Genomic DNA, 22450 nt, shown 5'->3' with positions numbered 1-22450 from the left:
AGAGGACCCGCTGTGGATATCAGGGAAAGCCCCTGGCACCCCCTTTCCGTGCCCTCATGTCCTTCTTGTAGTCCCATCACTAAGGGTCACTGCCCTCTCAGACTGATGCCCCCCCCCCCAACAGTGACAGGGGCCTAGGTCTACAGCAGGAAGGGAGAATAGAGTGCAACAGGTCTTGCCTGGGGGTGGACCCGCGGACCTTCAGGTCACAGTGGGCTCCCTGGTGACCCCATCCAAGGCCCTTGAGAGGTGGGGTGGGCCTTCTCTGGAGCTTTGGCTTGACTTCTCTTTCTGTGGGCCCCTCTTTCAGCAGCCCCATGGGCAAGTCAGCCTTGGTGGGCTGGGCTGCCCTGCCGTGAAGCACAGAGGGGCAGCAGGGTGCCACGGGTGGGGCCTCGCAGCTGTGGAGAGGTGGGCAGTTCCCAGAGTCATGTTGGCATGACCTGTCATGTTAGCACGGCTCTGTTGTCAATGTCCTAACGGTGGGCGCCGTCCTGAGAGCACCAGTTGGCGGCGTCTGTGCCAAGGGAACATTGACAAGAGGGGAGGCTGGGGTTCTGGGTGCTTCATCACCTGGTGTCTTGTTTCTTTGCTGAGCACAGCCTTGCCATAGGACTCAGTGAGGTGAGGGGCAGGCGGGATGGGGGCATGTTGGTCTTAATGACCCAGTTAGGAGTATTGCATTCTTGTGCCAAATAGGAACCATTATCTCGTGATGTGGGCAGGTGTGTTTGGTTTTTAGAAGACGCTAATGATGACTTTGTCCTGGAGCCGAGTGCCGAATCAGATGACGACTCACATTTTCAGAGTACTTGATGTCTGCAGGCCCTGGGCCGGGCTTCCTTCTCTCTTTGCAAGGGCCCTATCCCCTCTGAAGCAGGTGCAGTCTTCGTCTCCGACAGGGCAGAATTCTAGGGAGTGGGCTGGTCACCCTCACCCACGGAGCCTGGCGTTCTCCTGCCTTGCTAATGCTTTGTGCTCTTCACCTTGTCCCTTCCCAGTGGTCCTTCATTGCAGTAAATTCACGATTACCTAAGGGATGATTTTGCAGACTGCTTTCAGGGTTTCTGTTTAAGTGGTAAATGTCGATGGGGTTCCCTGGATCCGAGAGGAGGCTGCGGACGCCATGAGCCAGTTCCAGATGAGGCTGATGCTCTCCAGAAACCTGGGCCGCCTGCTCCATCCACATCTGTCACTTGAAGGTCCTTTCCCTTCTCCTAAGACTCGCCCAAGCTGAGCTGTACTGGTCAGCCTGGAGATGACAACGATAAGGGTGGGGATGGGGGGAAGGGCGCCACCTAGAACCAGGAGGTAAAGCAGCCCCCACTGCTCGTGGCAGGACAGTAGGATGGGCCTACAGCCTAGATGAGCCAAATGTGAACCAGAGCAGAGAATCCAGGTGGGGTTCAGGCAGTCCCCAAGTGGTGTCGGGAGCTGGCACGTCAAAGCCTGAGATGCAAGAAATAGCATGAGGAGAACTCACACAGAGCAGGTGCAGGTCAGTGGGTGTTTTGTTCCTTAAATGATGCTGCCACAGCTGGGACGGTGGGAGAGCCCCGGCTGGCCGCCCGTGTACCCTCTCGTCACTGCTGGAGGGCGTTTGGTGCCATGCAGGGCCCCGGAGCCACTGGGAAAGAGGGTCGAAGTTCAGGCAGGATGGGTCCTCCTAGAATGAGCCAGGACCCGTGCCTCTCGGCCCCCATCTGACCTTGCCCTGGCCCTTCGCAGATTTCCCAGGTGCTCCTCTCCTTCCATTTCAGAAAAGTAGTCTTACTAACTGTATACCTAACAGTAGCTTTCATTTGCCCGACTTCATGTGAGAAGGAACTAGAAATCCAGAGGAGACGATCCTTCTGGACAACTGTCCTGTATTGTCTTTTTCCTGTATGTAGAAAGCCCCAGGACCTGGCCTGGCCGAGATTCCGCCAGGGTCTGGGTGCTGCTGTTTCCCCTGGTGTGGGCTGAATGCCCGTGTCCACACCCCTCATTACCCCAAAATATGGGCGGAACATGTTTGCCAAGTGCTGTTTAATAGCTTCACCCAGGTTGATGGTGCAGGCCCGAAAGAGGAGCCTTTCTCCCTGGCTGGACACAGGAGCTGCCTGGCATTCGCCCACTGCGCCTGAGTCACTTGGGGGGACAGCCCACTCTGGCTCCTGAGGTGGCTCGTGTAGGCGCGGTGGCGATTGTAATCAGCGAAGTCATTTCTGTGCCTTGTTGCGTGCTCCTGGAAGTTCTTAGATCCTGGTGGGTCTGCGCAGCCCTCCTGCACATGGGCTGCCCTCGGGTATCTGCGGAAATGAGGGCTTGTGGATTTGTAGCCTTTCTGTGGCTCTAGTTTTTAAAAGTACTTCTTACCACCTTCAAGTAACAGTGGGCACTGGCTTTCAAGATCCTGGCAGTCTTCCAAGCCTTTTCGCGTTCTCAATCTGCTACATAAGCAGTTGGCTTGGGCGGTCTACAGGCTCTCCTGAATTTGTCACCTCCTCTGTGAAGCCTTCTAAACGGCCGAGTTGTCTGTTCCCTGTCGAATTCGTTTCACTGTGAAGCATTATCTCAAAGGAAGACTCAGTGCCCACCAAGATTAGGTAAATGTGAACGTGTTGGTATATTTTCTCTTTAACCTTTGTTTAAATATGAGAAGCAACTTTACGCACTCTACTCAGTTTCACTTTCCCAGTAACTTTTCTTTCCCTCCCTCCTTTCCAAAAGGGACCTCTTCCTATTATACAGTCGACCCTTGAACAACATGAGGTTTAGGGGTGCCGACCCCCCCCCATGCAGTCAGAAATCCACATAGAACTTTGGACTTGCCCAAAACTTAATTCCCAGTAACCAGTGGTTGACTAGAAGTCTTAATCACAACCTAAACAATCGATTGACATATTTTGTATGCTATTTGCATTATAGACTGTATTCTTAAAATAAAGCAAGCTAGGAAAAAAATCGTTAAGAAAATCATCAGAGAAAATTCGTTTACAGGACTGTACTCCATCAAAAAAAATCCGCATATAAGTGGACCTGCACACTTCACACTCGTGTCGCCTGAGGGTCAGATGTACATGTAATTTCCTTGTGTTTTTGGAAATGCATCATTTATATATATATGTATCTGTAAACATTCGAGTGTCTGTTGTGCAAAGGCCTGGAAACAAAGAAAAAGGAAGCCTGTGACCTACTAGGACGAGCAGTGCTAGATCAAGGAGATAGATTCCATTGTGCTAGATTCCATTGTGCAGTTAAATATTTGATTTTCGACTCTGTTCCACACCTGGAGAAATCTAGAAATGAATCAGTTGCGATCAAGACATTTAAACTGAAGAGACTTGGAGGTGGTCAGGGTATGTTAACAGCCTGGCAGTTGGGGCAGGAAGTTGATTGCTATGAGATGGGTTTTGAAGGGTGAACACGAGTTTGCTAGGCAAGCTCTTGCCTCCTGAAAATTCCAGGATGGTTCCTAGATAGAGTAAATGCTTAGTTATTAAACATGAAACGTAATTCTGTTGTGAGATGCTCAGCACTTCTCCCCTTCCCAGCGCTTAATAAATTAAGGCTGGCATGTCTGTCCCCTCCTCCCCACCCCTCCTTGAATTGGAAAGTTGGGGGCATAAGGTGGTGTGGGAGTGGAATTACTTTTTGACCTTGGATATGATAACCCTGACCGTAGAGGTCACCTGTATCTAAGTAGTTCTCCAGAGCCGTGCCTGCCCTTGACTCGGTTCTAGTTGTGGTGTGGGAGCTGGCGGGTGTCCGTGCCCGGATGCTGTGTTTCAGTACACTGAATAGAAAACACAAGTATGGTCTTCTTTTGAACGGGGAACTGCATGGACCTGGGAGGTCCAGTGGTTCCTTTCTCCAACTTGCTGTGTAATTGGGCAGGTTATGCCACAGGATTGGATCCCAAGAAATGACCCCATTGTTTTAAAGGAGGAGAAAGTGAGGCACCCGGATGTTTCAGTCAGTTGAGTGTCTGACTCTTGATCTCAGGCTCAGGTCTTGATCTAAGGATCGTGAATTGAGGCCCCTCATTGGACTCCACACTGGGTGTGGAGCCTACTTTAAAAAAAAAAAAATTAAAGGAGGGAAAAGTATATTAGGAAACTTTAGCTTCCTAAGATTGGAATGGTTTGGAAAGTAGAGTGTAGCTGGGAAGCTGGTTTCCGTAATTTCATCCCCTTTTTGAAAAATTAATCAACCATTTGAATCCTGATTGATTTTAAGATGGGCCTGGGAATGGTCAGGGTTGGCTGCAACAGTTATTTCCGGGACGCATACCTCTCCTTTCTCACGGGCCTTGAGAAATACTACCTTGAAACATGGACAGCCTGGTTGCATGACAATTGTGGTGTTGCAATCCTGTCTGTTCTTCATGGGAAAGTCACCGACAAAGCGCTTAGACACGCTCGCCCGGATGCTTGCTTTCCTGCTCTGTCCGCCCCGGGGGTACCTTCCCCACCTGCCCCTCTGAGGACTCTGTGTGCATAGGAAGTGGTTCAGCTAAGTGATGCCGCCACAATAGATTTCCTCTTCGTCCCTTGTATAGTAAAATAAATGTGAGTGCTGTTTAATGCATCACCTCATTTCATATTGCATTTGCCAAGAAAGTGCAATTTTATTGAACATTAGGATTGAATTCTTAACTGAGTAATCAATTTCAGTAGTAAGTTAAAATGCCTTCTATTAATGGACAACTGCAACCGTTAATCAGAGTTACAGTGGATTAACAGTTGTCAGCATTTATGTTAATAGCACTTATAAACCATGGGTTTATGAATTGCACTTTATACTTCCATATTTCTCAAACAGTTGGTAATACTTTTTGCTCGAAGGTATTGATTGTGTTGTCCCTTTGCTCGCTACTTGGAGATGTAAAGAGACGTAAATGACATTTTCACGGTGATGACACAATATCACCTTCTGGTCTTGCACACTTGGCTTTGTGTCAAAATAGATGGAAAGGGTTCATTTGTTCTGGTGCTCTACTGTTTGATCCAGTGTGTGACTAAAGCAAGACAAATAGTATTTTTAATGAAACCATTTAATAACCTCTGGTAGCTTAGAATCGAAGGCATTGGAAAAATGCAATTAAGGAATGGCTAGATGTAAACAACAGAGAAAAAAAAAATCACTGCTTCAGCTCCACTGACCCAATTCATTGTACTTTCAGACTTTCATCGCCTTAAATGGTTTCGAACCAATGAAGCTGGAGTCCCTTAAAAAGACGGACAGCCCATCGTGTGAACTATAGTTTGTGGACAGATTTATACTGGTGAGTTACTGTAAAATATCTCCAGGTAAAAGCTCAGGTTTTTTAAAACCCCTCTGGAATGCGTTTTCAATTAGTTGATGACTATGGATTGCCAGCAGGCTCTGGATGTTTCATTGGGATGTCTAATAGCAGGGTCCTATTGATTGTCTTTCAATTAATTGCATCTGGTATTTTCATTTATCAAAAGCAAAATACATGTAATTAACTCTGAAGCAATATAGTTCAGTGTAAAGTGATTGTTTCTGCTGTCGCTGCTGCTACAGAGATAAGTCAACGGAAATTATACTACTAGGAAACTCAAGGCAGAATGGAAGCTGTGTTAGGACTTCTCCACGTATTAATTACAAAGAATAAAAATGAATTAGGGAAATAGTCTCATGCCACCCCAAAGATGCTCGAGTGAAAGGGTAGATGGACGTCTTTAGAAAGGAAACAGCTTGCTGATGAAGGCTCATCTCTAATGAGCTTACGTTTTTAGAGCTACCAACCTCTAGGATGTCTTGAGCACGAAATGATTTTTTCTGGTGGAGTTGACTGGGATGTGGGTGTGTGCGGAGGAGAGCGTTCAATTTTGCCTGCACTCCCTCGGAGTGTGGCTGAGAAAACCTCGATCGACGTAGTTCCATCCTTTACCCAGAGCGGGGTTTGGAGGTCCAGAGTGTAGTCACAACACGCTCCTTGCCATTTTTCACAAAACCTGCATCTTAACTCAAAGTCTCAAAACGGCAGCTTCTCAGAAGTGATTGATGCTTACCCTGCTGGAAAAAAATGTTTTCTCCTTGAGCTAACAGCATCATTTAAAGGCAAGACAAAGAGTGTGAGAGCGAATTTTCTCAGTGTCCTTTCTGTCAGACCCCTGGGCGTGTTGCCCAACGTGTTGGATAGCATCTAGCCTCGGGTTTGGAGATTGGGCAGGTGCGCCCCTGTGGGCTTGGATCCAGCCTCCTTGGAGCTGGGCTCCGCTGGAGATCTGCAGTGCAGTGTTCCTCTGGGAGCGCCTGTGGGTGGGAGGCCGAGCGCAAGCACAGCCTGAACCTAGCCAGCAGAGGGTTGTGGCCCAGGGAAGGGTCTCGCTGTGTGTCCCCCTCTCTCCCCATGGGGTAGGGTCAGTGAGAGATCCTGATGGAAAACTTACCTGGGACCTGGGCCTCTTCCTGGCATTTGGAGGTCGTCTTATGTGTGAATTCAGTAGTTGGGCTATGATGGTCCCCAAGATTGCCTGTCTTTTTTAAGATTAAATTGGGTATAGTAGTACGGAAGCTTCTCCAGGGAGTGAGCCCGGAGGGCTTGCCCGACCAAAGGCCACAGCAGAGTGTGTAGTTCAGAGGATTACTTATCAGAGGAGACTCCATGTTCTTGGAACAATTCTAAGAATCTTAGCACTGGGGAAGGCAAGAGACTGAAATATTGAACATTCTTTGGGGGAGATGGGTGTATTTTATTAGTAAGTCATGATGACCTCTCTCAGCCATAGACCTTCAGTTTTGCCTTTCAAGGCCAACGTTAATTCTTTTCTTTCACCCATTCTTCTTCTAAAAGAAACTTTTCTTTAAGACCCTGTGTGCTGGAGTCTAATCCAGGACCCTCGGCAGAGGTATTGTTACGGAATCTTTGTGGGCCTGGGGTTGGTGGGGTGTTGGTTTCAGTACTGGGTGCTGGGGCCAAAGATGGTTTCAGGGGGTCACAGCGTTGGTGATGGAAATCCAGTGGACTCCCTCCCACAGGCATCCAGTTCCTTGTCCAAACGCTGGTGGTGCCTTGTGTCAGGTCCTTCACTGAAAGGTGCTTGAGGCTCCCCTGCTGGCTGGGGGAACACCTCTGTCGGATAGCCAGAACTGGAGAGTAACTCTTGATACATTTTATAGATACCACAGGGTTGGAAAACTCTTTCCTCTAAAGATAGGAAAGTGGAAATTCATAGTAAAAGATGAAATGGGCTTTCTTTTTTTAAAGAATATATATCAAAAATGGTTGAGTAACAGCGTTTTCATTTGACTCAACCTGATCATTGAACCACTGCAGGTTCCTGTTATCGATGGTTTTGATCTCAGAAGAACGTTCATGTTGCAAAAATGCATCTGTATCAGAATGCGGTTGCAACACGGCTCCTGATAACAATTTTCCCTGAGAACCGAGCATGCTCAGACACTGGCCTGAGATGCTCGTTCCCACTTCTGTGTTTGGGGCATAATTTGGGGAAACAGTTTTCGATAGCACCTTGGAGGAGCTCAAGGTGTTCGGGACCACGCTGGAGTCAACCATTGTTGGAGCACGGCCATCGTGCCGGGAGGATGCTCTCTCTGTCCACAACCAAACCCTGTTGGCCTGGTGCCCCCTGTGCCCGGCATCCTGCTGGGGAGTTTACCTTTGCCCCGACCACCGTTGCAAGTACAGGGTGGATGGAGTTCCCACCCGTCCCTAGAGGCATGTGTTCGCTCTTGGAGCTCGTGTCTGTGGCTCGGCACTGTGCCCAGTAGGTCGTACCCCTGTTTTTGGCAGCCGCCCAGGCAGCCCAGCCTGTGGTCGATACACCGTGGCTGTCCCGTGGCGTAAGAGGGACAGCTGGCACTGCAGCCCGAGGAAGGACCACGTGTTGATTTGAACCCAGTAACTCACCTGCTGAGGTCTCTGGTCTAGACAAATCTTGTTTATTGTGGGCAGAGGAGAAGGAAGTAGGTTTTGCACAAAACTCATGAAAAGCCACAGCCTCAGAATGGCCAACTCCCGATTCTCTGGAACCATTGGTACGCCTTTCTGACCTTCGTGCTTTTGAAGACGTCCTCATTCAAGAGCGCTGTGTGCCTGTTATTCTAGACTTCATTATTTTGGTTTACAGCCTTTTAAAAATAAATTTCAAGTGAACGTTTCAGTTTTCTCCCTGCAAGGAGACTCACTTTGTTATCATGAATGAATCATGACATACGAAGTTTACATCTTGCTTTTTTTTTTTTTTTTTTTTTTTTTTTTTTTTTTTTTTTCCTTTTTTTTCTGGTTTTNGTGTTGTTAACTTGTTAAAATGAAAATCCCAGATACCCTCCGGTTTGCTGATGTCTCCTGGAACCAGGATTCATTCCCCGTCAGTTCAGACAGGTCACTGTTGTTCTGGAACTGTTTTGTTACTAAGCATTAACACTTGCAGCAGCACAACCCCCCACCCCACCCCCAACCCATTACCTTGAGATCACAACCGAAGTGGTAGGGAAGAAGTGATTTTTGTTAAATGTCTACAAATACGTGAAAATGCAAATCCGAGCTCTCTGCCTCTATTCTGTAAAACAATGGCGGGGTAGCGGTGGCTGTGGTTTGGCAAGGACGTGGCAGCCCATCCAGCTGCTTGCACGCAGAGAAGCTTGTGCACCGTGTTATTCTGACAGATCATAGTAATGATCTGCAAGCTCAGTCGGCCTCACAAGCCCCCCAGGAATGGTGGCAAGTGGGGGTTCCCAGGGCACCGGTGACGGCTGTGCCTGGTGGGTGGGGAGAGCCTCGCCCAGGCCTGCCGTGGGCAGCAGGCTGTGCTGGCCATCTGCGGTGTGGCTACAGTGGGCCAGCAGGATTCCGTGAGGCCCTCTGCCTGGTTGTTGGGGCCTCTGCCCTATTTCTGCCGAGACCGATTTCTTTCCCAAAAAAACAGAAGGGAAATATTGCCGTACTCTAGGAACCAGTAGCTGCACTGTGGGGTGGGTGTGTTGGTCCCGGCACCGCGGCCTCCAGCATCCTCCTGAGCTCTTGGCCTGCATGGCGGACGTGTGGTGCTGCTCGGTTTTTTGGCCAGAGGCAAGACTGCCAACATCGGAAACCGCAAACCAGAGAAAGATTCGCAGGGCCTTCTATCTGCAGGGGAACTCTCTAGAGGAGAAACAGCCAGGAGGCTAGATGGGGGGTGGAAGATGCCGGTGGGGCTTCAGCCAGCTCTGCGGAGAGGAGAGGAGGGCCCCCCAGCTGGGCTCTGGGTGCTTGGGTCTTGTTTGGATTTATTTCCTGAGCCTCGGATCCAAGCTCACATGGGAGGTGTTGATTCACCCGGGTTCCTTCTTCCCAAGAGTCTCAAAATCCTACACGGCTTCTGCGTAGAAGTGCAGAGATCACCCCGCCAAGCCCCCTTGAACAAGCACCACTTCTTGTCCATGCCACACGGGTCCAGCCTCCCAACTCACCGTGGTGGGTGTGTTTTCTGCTGTCGATACTGTTGCCCACCTCCCACTCCTCAAGACTGCTGGTTCTAATCACAGCCCGTCAACCAGCCAGGGAGGCACAGAACGAAACAGAGGGTCTTAATTTTCACTCTGTCATCCGTGCATCCAGCACAAGCAAGCCCGTCTGGACTCCCTGGGGTTCCTGGCCAGGGAGGGTCCCTGCCAAACTGTGCTGCAGCTGGAGGGCCTGGCTGGGGACCTATGGCTCCCTGCAGGGCCTCTCCACTGTGACACTGTGGGGCACACCATCCATGTGTCATGCTGGGAAACGTGGATGCATGGCCCACCTCCCTTTCCGAGATCCCCATTTTATTAAAGTGAGGAACCTGATGGTCAGATCTCTTCGCCAGCACGCGGGTCCTGTGTGAGAATAGAGCTGGAGACACTGACCGCGTACACACTCAGGCTTCCCCTTGTGCCGAAACACTACTGCGGCAGCATCACAGGACCCCTTTGTAGTTGGTGATGACTCCTGGGGTCCACGGCTCTCTGGTACATTCCTGTTCTCAGGTGTGCAATGAGTCTGCCCCTCCCTTCACACTTGGTCCGTGTGAAGTGGGGGTTGACCGTGGGCGGCTGCTTGCCCCCGACGGTGTGGCCATGTGTGCGCGGAGAAAGCTGCAAGGCCAGCCATGACGGATGTCCAGACAAGCCCCAGACAGAAGCTTTCCTACCCCTGGTCCCCCCAGTAGACTGGGGAACAGCAGCCCACATTCTGGGACAACCAGAGGAGATTAGCAGTGCACAGATCCTTGTCCTTTCCCCAGGGCTGGAGGCGTGGGTGTTCTGGGAATAGGGAGGAGTGGAGGAAGGTGATGGCCTGCAGGGTTAGGGCCCTGCTGGTGGAAGGAAATGATACTTTGTTTACAGTAAATTTCATAATAAGGATTATGTATGTTGATGTGTGAGTGGGTGAGGAAGTGAACTTTCTCATATGAAAACGTTGGGACCTCTAATCAGGCTTCCGAGGGTGGTTTAACAGGAGAGGAAAAGGTGTTTTTTTTTTTTTTTCATGGGAGTATTTTTGCATAGGGCTTGTGTGTTGCCACTGTTGCTATGACTTCTAGAATGCATTAGACCAGTAACTTTTGACCTGGTCTAGGTTGTAAGTAATTCCTGTTGTGCCCCCATCAAGGTTTTTATGGAGGGACACACACCACTTCCCCAGGTTCAAGTGTAATCTGGCATTACTTTAAATTTAGCCTCCACTCCCTCTGCTGCAAACACTGAAGAAACACTCCACGTACAGCCCGTGTGACACAGAGAGAGCCCTGGTATTTTCAGAGTCTTTCATCATCCAGTTTCTGGATCCTGATTTAAGCATTTTCTGAAGTGAGGCTTTGGAAAATGGTCGAGAATCCAGTTGTCCCCAGGCGGAAGGGTTTCCCCAGTCCTGTTTGCCTGGGGCTCCCAGCTAGTTCCCCAGCAAAACACATTTACTTGATAGATTGATTGATCGATGGATCAATTCCTTTATTTTTGGCAAACTCGGCCACTCCCACCTGGCCCCGTGCTGTTAAAAATAAAGTCTTCTTGGTTAACCGAGTGCATTTGCAATTCATTCTTTCCACGTAGCAATTAAGATAATTCCCCTAGACTTGTACCAGTTAAGGATAAATAGGAGGTTTTAGAAGAAAATGCAGTGTAATTCATTGGTTTTTATGTGGGTCACGTGAGAAAGACATGATGATCTGCGCCATGAGTGGACTCCTGTGCAGGGGGGTGAAATGAGCACCTTCCTGGACTTACCCTCAGAAGCAGCCCGACCAGTGACATTTATACATATTTCATTATGTGGGTTCTTTAGGCACGGGAGCCAACAAATCAATTTCTCAGCAGTGTACTGTTTAAAAGAACCGGCACCAGCCTGTGGGGTACGTTGGAGATGGCTGTTAAAATTAATTATATATGGCAAAAAGCTAGAACGTCGAGGGGGAAATGTTAACGTGTAGGGATAAAAACAGGAGCCATGCGTGAGGAGCAGTTCCCAAGCACCTGAGCCCGGTGTTTGATTTCCATTTCTTCATAAATGCACACTAACAGTGGCTCCCACAAAGGACCCCAGTCCCCCCAATCCCGATCTTTCTCCAGGCGGACAGGATCTGGTATCCCCATGCCGGCTCCTAATCGGATCCGTTTGGAGTGGGCCTTGATTGTGCTGCCTTTTCATAGGGGAGATTTGCAGAAAACGAGTCTTGGTGCTAAAGCGATCTGGTTCCTGTGCCTTGTAACCCAACACCTTTTCTGTGGTCGCCTTCCCTCTTCCGGTTCAGCTATACATTGTTTAACTCAAAGGAAACCTTTGTTGGCCTGGACAGGGTGTAACCTGCAACTCCTTGAAAAATTCAGCTGGAGCAGGGCAACACGGGCTATCGGTTTCCATCGGGCACGGGGTGAGGCCGTTCAGATGGCTGGTGCTTTTGCTCCGTCTTCCTGGGGCAGCTTGGGACAAGGGCGTGGCAGTTCAGGGTGGGTCCCTCCAGTCGGGGCCACCAGGGCAGACTGAAAGCACACGGCTTCTACCGCGTTTCGGGACCTAGGAACTGGGAAGTCTCGGCTCCATCGAGCCGCCCTTGGCCTCTTGGCCTCTGCATCTCTAAATATCATCTACTGGGACTGGCTTTGCTGGGTCCTCACATAGGTGCCCTGAATGCAGGAGGTGGCCTGTGATCTGCTGTGAGCCCTTTTAGTGCTTGTTAGCACAGATTCTCCCCAGGATTTTAGTCTCTGATGCCACGCCTTCAGACTCTATCAGGTGAAATTGGATAATAAAGATTAAGGAGCAGTGCTTTAATTACATGGAACCTTCTAGAGTGGTAACCACAAGCTTCCTGAGGTAGACCATGCCCACTGCTCCTATCATCATCTCCTTCATTTTTCTGTACAGAGTCCACATGTTCTAGATTCCACAGGACTGTTTCTTGAAGGAGTGGATCCCAGGCTGTGGTGGGGCCAGGGAGGAGTGGAATGGCTGGGCCCCTGCAGGAGAGCCCATCCTGGAAGCATCTGTCTGGAAGGCAGGGTTGATTCTCTGCATTAGCTTGGGAGTGTTTTCTGCAGACAGAAGGCAAACCAGCATGGTACACTACCTGCCTATGGGGAGGTCTATGTGTTCCTGAGCTTTCGGGAGTCAGGAAGGCAAAGGCGCACTTCGCCTCCCCTCCATGCGGGTAGGGTGGCGAGTTTGAATTCATGGTGTCTTGCGGTAGCCTCGTGGACAAGGGGGCTCACGGATCCAGCTGCCGTGACCACATCTGAGCGGGGACTGTGAGGACAGCAAGAAGGCCCAACCGGCTCCCAGAGCCTCGTGGCCCCAGGGCCTTCGGGACTGGAGGACAGATGGCCTGTGTATCAAATTCCTTCATGGACCCAGCGTGGTGGCCGCCTGCTCCGCCTGCCTTAGGAGACTTGGAAGCTGGCATTTCCTGCATGTGGAGCTGACAAGCCCCAGCCCCACATTTGTTGAAAACCTTAACTTTGAGAGCCCCGGCTTTTCATAATTCAGTCGAAACTCCCTGCTACTTCCTAATTAACAGCAGAAGATGACCTCTAAACCGCGAGGTAGGGTTGCAACTTCCTCTAGGAAGGAGGACTCATATTGATTTGTACTCTGATCTCCCACGGGCTTAAGTGGCAGCACCGCAGAGGCCTGGTTAAGGCCGGAAAGCCTTCTGCCTGTGTGTTTAAACAGAGCAGATTGATGCAGCATTCGACTTGGCGAGGAAGCAACCCAGCTCTTCAGCGTGGAATTGCATCCCAGCAGCCGCTCCCTCCAGCAGTCCGATGGCTTTGGCACTCTTCCGCATGTCTGCACGGGAAAGGTAGAGTCCAGTTGCAGAGGCAAAGACCTGCTGAGGCCCTGGTGATGGGTGGGGGGAAGGGTCCTGAGGGCGGGGCCAGGAAATGCCTGCAGTGCACGCCAGCTGGGCCACCCCTGATGGCGTTGACCTTGGGCAGATTGGAGCCTTGGGCGAATAGTAGTGCTTAATCTCAGAGTTGGGGTGTTCAGTGAAAGTCTCATTGAGGAGGGCTTAGCCAGGTACGGTTCCATGGTAAGGGCTTCTTAGGGATGACTGCTGTTATCCTTACTATTAGCAGCTTCTGTAAGTGAGCTAGCCATGCTGTCGGCTTAGGGGGTAGCCCTGGTGACCTGCCCACAGTGGGAGAACACACACCTGCAGTCAAGGTTACGTGAACATTTAGATGAAAGGTGGCTAGAATGCTAGGCTTCTTGCTCCCAACAGCTCTGTTATGGTTTCCTCCTGGGGCTTTGGAATTGAGGAATACACCCCTCCTGTCAACCTCTCAGTGACATTTCTTCATCAAGGGATGAAGGGCGTGGGGTTCCCCAGAGTCTTTCTCACACGTGCACGTTGGATTTGAGCTCTTATTTTTGTAAGGGTGAGCTGGTCTGAGCCACAGGGAGGGGAGGTGTTGGAGTCAACGTTCTGTGTCCTGATGTGCCCGGCAACTTGGAGACCCGTTTGGCAATGTGGTCTTTCACTGGGAGCAGGACTCTCCTGTCAGTGGCCTGAGGTCTCTGTGATTTGCCTGAAGGTTAAGTGTAACAGAACATGAAGTGTGAGGCCAGCCGGGGAGAGGGCCAGCACCCAGAGCTGTGTGGGGCGAGGCCATTACGTGAGCAGGGCCACTTCCCGCGAAAGGCTCTTCGATTCAGGTCACCAGGTTTGGACTCCTGCGTTTTATGGCAAAGTCTGAAAATGCAGATTTGTAGCAACCAATGTTAATGAATTCAGACTGTTTGAATTTCACGCTGAATAATGGCTGGAATTATCAGAGCCAGGGGCTTATGCGATCCTTGGATCGTTGTAATCTTTTCTCAAGATTCAATTGATAGCATGATGTAATATCACATTACTTTTATTAACAGTCCCGGTCATAAAAGAAACACACCTATTAGGATAGGAGAATTGAGTAAAAATAGTGGTAATAACAAGACAATTTGGAATATGTAATATATTCAGTAAATTTCAAAATGCCGCATCTCATTTGAAATGCAATGTTATGCCTGTAGATATTGAACGCAGTACCTTGGTACCCTAGGGCTTCCTCTTTTCTACATTAAAAATATTCTATTTAAATGCAGATTTTGATTTGCAATCTAGGAAGAAAATTCAGGAAGTATGCGAAGAAGGACAACTCTGCATCTATTACCAATTTTGGTTCCATATTATTCTTGCTGTTACTCTGTGCATTTCTCCCTCCCCCTATTTTCCCCCCAGAAGGCAGTTTCTAAAGGCACAAGTAAGGAAAAGGCACAGAGTTTCAGAGAATGATCACGTTGTTACACTTCGGTGTGTCTGAGAGTTCTCCACCACCTACACCCTCCCTGGCCAAGTTGAAGAAACACAAAGGCCCCCAGATTTCTTCACAGGGGCAGGAGCCTGAGAATTTCTCCCTCTAAACTGAGCTAATTGCCACAGGAGGGGATGAACACATGCCTAGGAGTCTGTTAATACTTGTAGCATTGAAGCTGTTTTCATTTCAGCATCTATTGCTGCTACTTTGTGTGTGTGTGTGTGTGTGTGTGTGTGTGTGTGTGTGTGTGTGTGTGCGCGCGCGCGCGCGTACTTATTTCTGTTGCTTTTCCACATAGATTCTGAGTACCTTCCCTGGTACCTTCCCACGAGACAGCCCTATTGCTGGATGCAAATGTCGGGAAGATGTTAGGGCTGCCCTTCTCAGCACAGAAGTGACTTATTTGATGTCGAGCTTCGGTTACCAAAGAAATGGATTTATAGCTTTTGACATTCTACTCTTAGAATTAATTAGGTGGCTAATCATTATAAATACCATTTACTTTTCCTGTTGTCTGCATTTAATAGAGCATCTTCTGCTATATGCACTTGTCAGTTTGAAACTGAGTCTTGTGTTTGGGCTTTTACGATCTGCCAAGGGAAAATGAAAGTAAATTCTTTATAATATGCTAATTGATCTATTTGGGAATTTTTAGATATAGACAACATCTGTGCTTGCCAGTAACGCAGTTAATAGCTTCCGTTCCTCAACATAGGAGAAGGTTTTCACAGTCTGTATGTGACCTTGCTGAGACATTCTGTGTCTTCCCCAGGGCCTTGGCGGTGTGGAATTTGGTGGTGGTGTGGGGGGCGGTTCTTGGTGCCTTGGAACTAGGCCTGAGCCCCTGTAAAATCCTGTTTTGAGGGTGTCTCTGGCCAGAGTGCCCTGGCACTGGTTCTGGGAAGAATCCAGGATGGCCAGCCCCAGTCTCAGGCCCCCATAACCCACATCCAGCCTAGACCAGACTGGCTGGAGTGATCAGTTCAGGGCAAGTGACCTTGAGCTTGGGCAGTGGTTTTGGTAACTCAAGGGCCCATTTTTTTAATATAAACCTGTTGGTCGTTTGCGGAGCCAGAAAGTCCCGGCTTTCCGTGTTGGAGAGTGAGAAGTTGTACCTTCCCATGCTGCCTGGAGGAGGTTGAGTTGGGGGGGGGCAGGTTTTTTCTTCAGTGAGCCCAAGTGTCGGGGCTTATGGCTTACGTCACCGGCTTTCCCTTGCTACGGAAAGCAGAGTTGAAAGTGACTATTTGGAGAGTAATGACAACTGAAGAGGACACCCGATGGGCTTCCTCTTCTGCACGCGCCCATCCCTCCCAAGCACATGGCCGCATCTGGTCCCGTGTGTGTGGCTGGTCCTGCGAGGGTTGCAGGGGGAAGCTATCCTTATTTATTCTTAGGATTTTAATGGATAGTGGAGGTTTAATTGACTTCTCTTGGGACTTGGAGGAGCAGATGTGGGATTTGAACCTGGGCCCAGGATTGATCTGCACACCTAGCGTGTTCTGCACCATCACTGCCGCCCCAGACACCTCAGACACTGGGTATGAAAAGGTTTGATACTGGATGTTCCTGATCAGCTGTTGATTGGATAGCCATTTTGTAATCTCTATATGTCCCCGTTTGTGTACAAACAAACCATCTCTAAGACGGTGTGTCCCACTTGACTAAATGCTCACAGTCAGGTGAACTGGTTGAGTTTTGGGGGGGGGGCGGGGCGGTTCGGTGTTCTGTTCCCCTACTGACTAAGCCCACCCGGGGGGTTGGCCCCAGACAAGGACAAGCCCCTTGGACGCATCAGTAGTGAGGCCCCCAGGCTGGACCGGCGCCAGCGGGACAGCTCAAACCTCAGAGTCTGTCTGTGTCTCCGTTCTGCAGGGGCAGACACCCCCCCCCCCCCCCCCGNCTGTCTCACCAGCACTGGGAAGGCGCAGCTGGGGTGGGGGCCAAGTCAGGGGAGAAGCTGAATGGGAGGCTCTTCTAGCCCCTTCTCCTGCCCTACTCACTTCCCCGGCTTTCCTACGGGCTGTTAAACACAAAGATTCCAACTAAATGATGTGTTAAGGGCCAGCCCTATCCAGGCGCTCTGCTCAGTGCTGTGTATTCTCCTGTCACTGCTAATTCTCAGCCACCACTGATGGTGTGTGGAAGCACCCTTACTAGTGTAGGTAAGGATCAGGCTTTGCTTTTGGAGCAATCTGCCCAAGCTTCCGTGGCCGGTTCCCAGAGCTGAACGTGTCTTCCCCTCCGTTCAGTGACGATGGCTGAGACCGTCTCGGTGCAATTTAAGACCCCTTTGGATGGTGGTTATTGACTGCTGCCACTGCGCCGTCGTTTTTTGGCCTCTTTTCCTTTTTGTTTGCACCTGGACCCTTAATCCCTACAAAGGACCTGCCGTTGAGTCCGTCCTTGAATTGTCCGCACGTCCGACTTAATCCGCCTCTGGCTGAACTTGAACACTCAGGTGCACGTATATCGGCGCACGGGCACACGCAGGGGTTTGGACCCCACTTGTGGCATGCTTGCCCCAGGGGTGCCTGCAGCTGGACTGGGTGAGGGATTCCTTGGACCCCCGTCCTCATCTGGGTGCCTGCCCTCGCTGCCTCTTGGGATCGGCTTTGACAACTGCAGCCTCTTTTTAGCCTCCATGGTAGAGAGCCAAGGTCTTAGACAAACAGCCATCCGTCTTCACCGTTGGCTGAAATGTTTATAGAAATGGAGCTGGGGGATAATTACACGGCGCTGCTGCCTTCTCCTTTCCCCAGGTTGATGAGTGGGGACATTTTAATTCGAGACTAGTAAATTTTGTAATTGGATTTAAAAGAGGAAAACGAGTAGCCCTGGTTTACACGTTACCTTTACCACGGGGGCAAGGGGGGGACGTTCTCATCAAGTATGGAGCAGATTATTTTATCATGCCGACATTAATATTGGGGACACATAATCTGGAGTCAGCAGGTTCACACACTACTATCTCATTAAATTTTCAGGCAAAAGCTGCAAAAATTAATTGGAGGCGTGTAATAGTTTAGAATGTGAGCTGGCTTATGGTAATATAAATTATATGAAGAGAAGACAGTTTTATATACTGAGAGAGAGAAAACTGGTTTACTTTAATGAGAAGAGGCAGAAATGTAGAGCTATTTTTTCATTACAGATGCACTCTAAAGTGTTTGGACTTAGTTGATGAATAGAGTTAATTCGCTGCTGTAGTTCCTATAATTCATGTTGCACAGTTTAGTGACTTCTAGATAAAAACAGGATTGAAATGTTAATTTCTCTGAAGAAATTGGGGCACTCTTGTATATCAGGCTTTCCCCCCTTTTAAACCACTAGTTAATTTCACCAAACAAGTCTCTTGGAGATATTTCATGCTACATAGACTTTTGTATTTACCTGGGTTAGCTTCCTTTCTTTTTTTAAACCTTAATGTATATGATTGTCTCCAATGAGAGGATTTGTCAGGCAGAACTCTGCCTGATGACTTGACCGAGTAGAGGGGCTTCTCGACATTGTGCTCTGTAAACAACCACATGCCTTAATCTATTGGCTAATAATTTTTTTTTCTTTGCTCTTTATTTGGCTTATGGGTTTGGGCGTGGGATCTGTTGTCCCTGCTTCTGAGTTGGGAAGTAAACAGTATTGATCAGTCACTATTGGATTCCTGAGGCTTTGGTCTCCAATCACACAGGAAATTTTTATCATCATTACTGTATTATTTTATTTTGCGTTTGCATTTGCTTTTCCGCTCTTCATAACTCTGGGCTCCCCGCGCCCCCCCCCCCAATAGAGCAGATTCAGGTCTGGGTTCACTGTCTTTTCTTCTTTAACCTACTCTCAGAAAAAAAAAAATGAGCAGGAAATATTAACTATAGTGATGAAAAGTTAATTAATAGTGGTGCTGTGTGATTAAGGAATATTCAAATGTTCTTACTTATTTCCGGATTTGTTGTTATGATAACCATGGTGTGGGGTTTTTGTTTTTACAATGGGGACAAAGAACAAAGTCACAAATATTTACAAGGGGGAGGAAAGAAGTGACTCCCACCTCCTTTCTCTGTTCCGTTCACCTCTGGGCGTGCTGTTCAAAGGGCTTCCAGGAAGAGACACCGTGAGGACTTGACAAGACTGACTTGTAATTTCCAGGGGGGTGCAAGGATTCCTGCTCCCCCCCACCTGGTTAGTGACCATTGGGCCTGGACAAGACTGCGTCTTGAGAGTTGCGACATGGGACTGGTGGATGCTGGTTGCTGGTTTTAGGGTCTTACCCATTGAACTTCGCTTTCTGGGACCCTCCATCCCTCCCTTTGCCTTTGTCAGTTAGGGACCTTCTTACACAGAGCAGTTTGGTACTCACTCTGAAATCCGTTGGTGGGTGTGCGGCTGGTACAGAGCCGTGGGTGGCACGGCTGGGAAATGTAATGCGGACCGAGTGTGCGCAGACCGCCCCCTCCGCAAACGCCCACCCAGGCTGCTCCCCTCCTCAGGTCACCAGATGATCTCCGGGAGCCTCAGCGCCTGTGTCAGCTGCACTGGGCTGTGGGCCGGACTGGGTCAGATTGTCTCCTGGCCACGAACACCATGCTTACCGAGCTCCTCCTTGGGGGGCAGCGGGGGGGGGGGTGCTCACTCATGTTCATCTGCTCTGCTCACTTGATGCACTTAGTTGACTCCATTGTTTTGCCTCCAACTGTCCCTTTCACAGCCATGAAGTCTCTTCTGTCCCATGGTAGGTGACAGATTAACTTGTGTGTACTTGACCCCAGGTTATTTCTTAGCTTTCTTATTCCTTTGAATTTCAGGTGCTTCAATTCAGGATTCCCTTAAGGGAGTGTCTCAGCCTGTCCCCGTTGGTGCTTTAGACCAGGCCATTCCTCTCTGTGAGACTGTCCTGTGCATTGTAGGGTCTTTCTCAGTACCCCTGGCCAATGTCCACCCACCCTCCCTGCCCCCATGTGACCACCAACAGTGTGTCCCAATGTCACGGAATGTGCCTGGGGTAGACAGTGTCCCCTGGGTGGATGTTTACTCCATGCGTGTCATCGTGTTGTGCTCGAGCCTCGTGGACTCAGCCTGGAGCGGCACTGAACTTCCCTTGCCGCCCTGCCCGCAGCGAGTGTGCTGCCTTCTCGCAAACGCATGCCCCACGCCTCGCACCTGTGCCTGCACACGCTCGACCCCTCCCGTCCCATCCGGAGAGGTAGGGCCTGGCGTGCAGGTGGCGGCTTCGGCGACCAAAGGGGCCTGGCACGGAGAGTGGGGCTCCTGCCTCACGCTCGGCTCTGTTGGACTCACACGGGTGTGCAGGACTGTGCATCTGACAGATTTATTTGTCACCTTGTCAGGGTGGCATGTTGGGATGGCGTCACTGCTCATGTGCCATTGAGGCTGGGCCGTCTGAAATCAGGACAAAGCAGCCCTCTCGGTCTCCGCCAACTGAGTCTTATCGGCACGAGGCATAACTTACCGCCTGCTTTTCCCTGTTTCTTTAACTTTTAATTGAAACCATTTAGTTACCACCCCTGCTGCTAGGAATCTGGGAACAATTAGGAAAGTCCCATCTGTCCTTTGAACCACATTATATGGCCTTTTCTCTCTGTCTCTCGCTATCTTAAGAAGACGGCGGGTTTAACAGCACTGTCTCGGCTTCCCACTGGATGGCTGCTCTCTCACTTGAATGAGTTACGGCAACTCTTTAATTCAATTATTTTCTCCAGTGCAGGCTTCGAGATGATTTAGTTGAATCAGAGGCCCGGACTTTGCGATGCAAAGCTGTGCCTCCATGCCGGCTGTAGGCGTACTGTAAAGTTTTCATGGAGAGGGAGGGGTGCCTCGTCTCGTCTTGTTTCCTCCTCCCCCTCCCCCAGCTTCCTGGCACAAGCCCCTGTTCACCATCTCAAAACATAGATTGGAAATGGCAGATGCCATGGGCTTTGCCAGTCTTTCCCCCCGGGCAAGGAATTATCTGTCTGGTACTGTTAGGTCAGTGAATTCCTACTCAGCTGTGGCTGGAGGAAGGGAGGGGGCAGGGCAGCCTGGGTGCCGGTCAGGAAGGCCATTTATAAATCTATAAATGTGCTGAACAGCCCACTCTCCTGCTTTGCTATTTGACTTCGAATTAAACAAAGTGTCATGAGTGGGAGGTGTATCTCACAATGATTTTAACCAATTTGCTTTCTAATGTGGAAAATCTGCCTAAAATAGGACCTCCTGAAGTGGTTGGCCCATATACGGGAGGGGGACTGACAGGCCCTCGGAGGGGGTGTGGCAGGCGGGGTGAGGAGGGGTGGGGCGGGCTCACGCCTGTCTGGGGAGCACAGTGATTCTGAGCCTAGCTTGTGTTTTCCTTGTGGGCCCCAGGCTTCCTGTGGGTGCGCTGTCCCCACGCCCCAGATCACAGGACAGGTGCAGTGAAGCGAAGACCCGTCTTTCCAAAACCCTAGGGTGCTTTGAACCCAATTAGAAGTACACAGGTGCTTTCTGAGAAGGCAGGCAAGGGGGTGGCTCTGGTCCCAGCAGGCCGTCCACCTGCAGGTGGGGCTGAGGGAAAGCCAGGCGCAGAGCCACTGAGATACTCAGGCCCAGGAGTGGCGGGGTCACCTACCCTGGGTACCATTCCTGCATGGCCCCGTGGTCAGGCCGGCCGGGCTGGGCTGTGTGCTGCCTTTAAACGGCCACCTGTCTCTCCGGAAGGTGGACTGTGATCCTGGGGCTGCCACCAATGCCCCTGGCATGAGCATCTCACCGAGGGCACTCTCATGTAAAGGTGGGTTTTTTTTTTTTACGTGGCCTGGCTCAAACGCAGGCCACCGCTTGCATCCAGTACTGGTAGGAAAAGCGGCAGTCTGTTCCACTGTGCTTATCCAGAGGCTGGGCACCTGCCACTGGAGAGATCACCACCTCCGCTCCACTCCGGGCTGTCCAGGGGCCTGACTCTACTTTAGAACCGATCCCTGTAGATGGAGACTGCCGTGTGTGTGTGTGTCTCTCTCTCTCTCTCTCTCTCTCTCTCTCTCTCTCTCTCTCTCTCTCCATGGGAGGAAGGTTAATAAGATAGTGTCAGAGGTTGTCAGAATCTTCAGACATGGAAGCCAGCGTCGGCCCTTCCAAAATAGCACACATGCCCTTTGACCTAGTAATCTCCCTTCCCCACCTGGTGCCAAAAAAAGCTTTACTCCCTCAAGATATTTTATCATGGCGTTATTTAATGGCATAAAAGATACCTCGAGCAACAGTGGGGAAAATAGCTCATTCCTTTAAAAATGATGCCTTCACAGTTTGAAATAACATAAATAGAAGGCTTGTCTCGGAGTGGAAAGATTTAATATTGAATGTACATTTACAAATTAAAACCATAGAAAATACTCATGGGAAATCTGATGAATATTTCATAGTGGTTATCTTTAATTGGTAATTTGGGTGACTTTTTTTTTTTTTCTTTTCCCCATGCTCCATTCCAGTGTTCTGTAATGAATATATGGTTTCGGTTTTTTGTTTGTTTGTTTTTAAATAGGGAAAAAAGTGCTGGTCTTCTGTTTCCAGAAGGATCATATGCCTGGGGAAGAGGGGGAAGTCCAATGCAAGATTTATAAAGGCAGAACCGACTGTCCTACCTCCCAGACTCTCAGGGTGCTGTCCATGTTCTTTCTCCTTGTATTTCTTAGAATAT

General features: G+C 49.8%; 1 protein-coding gene across 2 annotated transcripts in view; it reads left to right on the top strand.

The window, feature by feature from the left end:
- Positions 1 to 5122: 5122 nt before the first annotated feature.
- The window catches only part of CTBP2 (C-terminal binding protein 2), a 109725-nt gene continuing 92397 nt past the window's right edge, over positions 5123 to 22450 (top strand). The window contains exon 1 of one of the 2 annotated variants that reach the window (XM_011234056.3): positions 5123 to 5269. The gene's annotated coding sequence lies outside the window, so the exon portion shown is untranslated. The remainder of the gene's footprint in view (positions 5270 to 22450) is intronic. The other variant, XM_011234057.3, reaches the window with a different exon arrangement.

Source organism: Ailuropoda melanoleuca, chromosome 6, assembly GCF_002007445.2.
Source record: "Ailuropoda melanoleuca isolate Jingjing chromosome 6, ASM200744v2, whole genome shotgun sequence".
Lineage (NCBI taxonomy): Eukaryota > Metazoa > Chordata > Mammalia > Carnivora > Ursidae > Ailuropoda > Ailuropoda melanoleuca.
The sequence above is the reverse complement of the archived record's forward strand: the minus strand, read 5'-3'. Positions and strand labels throughout refer to the sequence as shown.